Consider the following 260-nt stretch of genomic DNA (forward strand, 5'->3'; position numbering starts at 1 on the left):
CAAGTATTTATCAGGATCTAGATAATAAAGTCATGTTTTTGCTGCGGACTCCACGGATTCCGATCCTAGCCACTCGGTAAGTATTTACCGCTCCAACTCCAGCTATTTTGAGTTGAGCCAATATTGATTCCATCTGTCATTTAGATCCTCGCCAAAGATCACTTCAGCAACTACCTGAACCCTATTGCCGGCCGCGTTGCCACTACAACTACAAATTAGACAACTCAATGGATCGTCAAGTGCTGGGACTCTGACGACGA

The sequence above is a fragment of the Phaeoacremonium minimum genome (assembly GCF_000392275.1).
Source record: "Phaeoacremonium minimum UCRPA7 unplaced genomic scaffold PA7_03_scaffold_16, whole genome shotgun sequence".
NCBI classification, from domain to species: Eukaryota; Fungi; Ascomycota; class Sordariomycetes; order Togniniales; family Togniniaceae; genus Phaeoacremonium; species Phaeoacremonium minimum.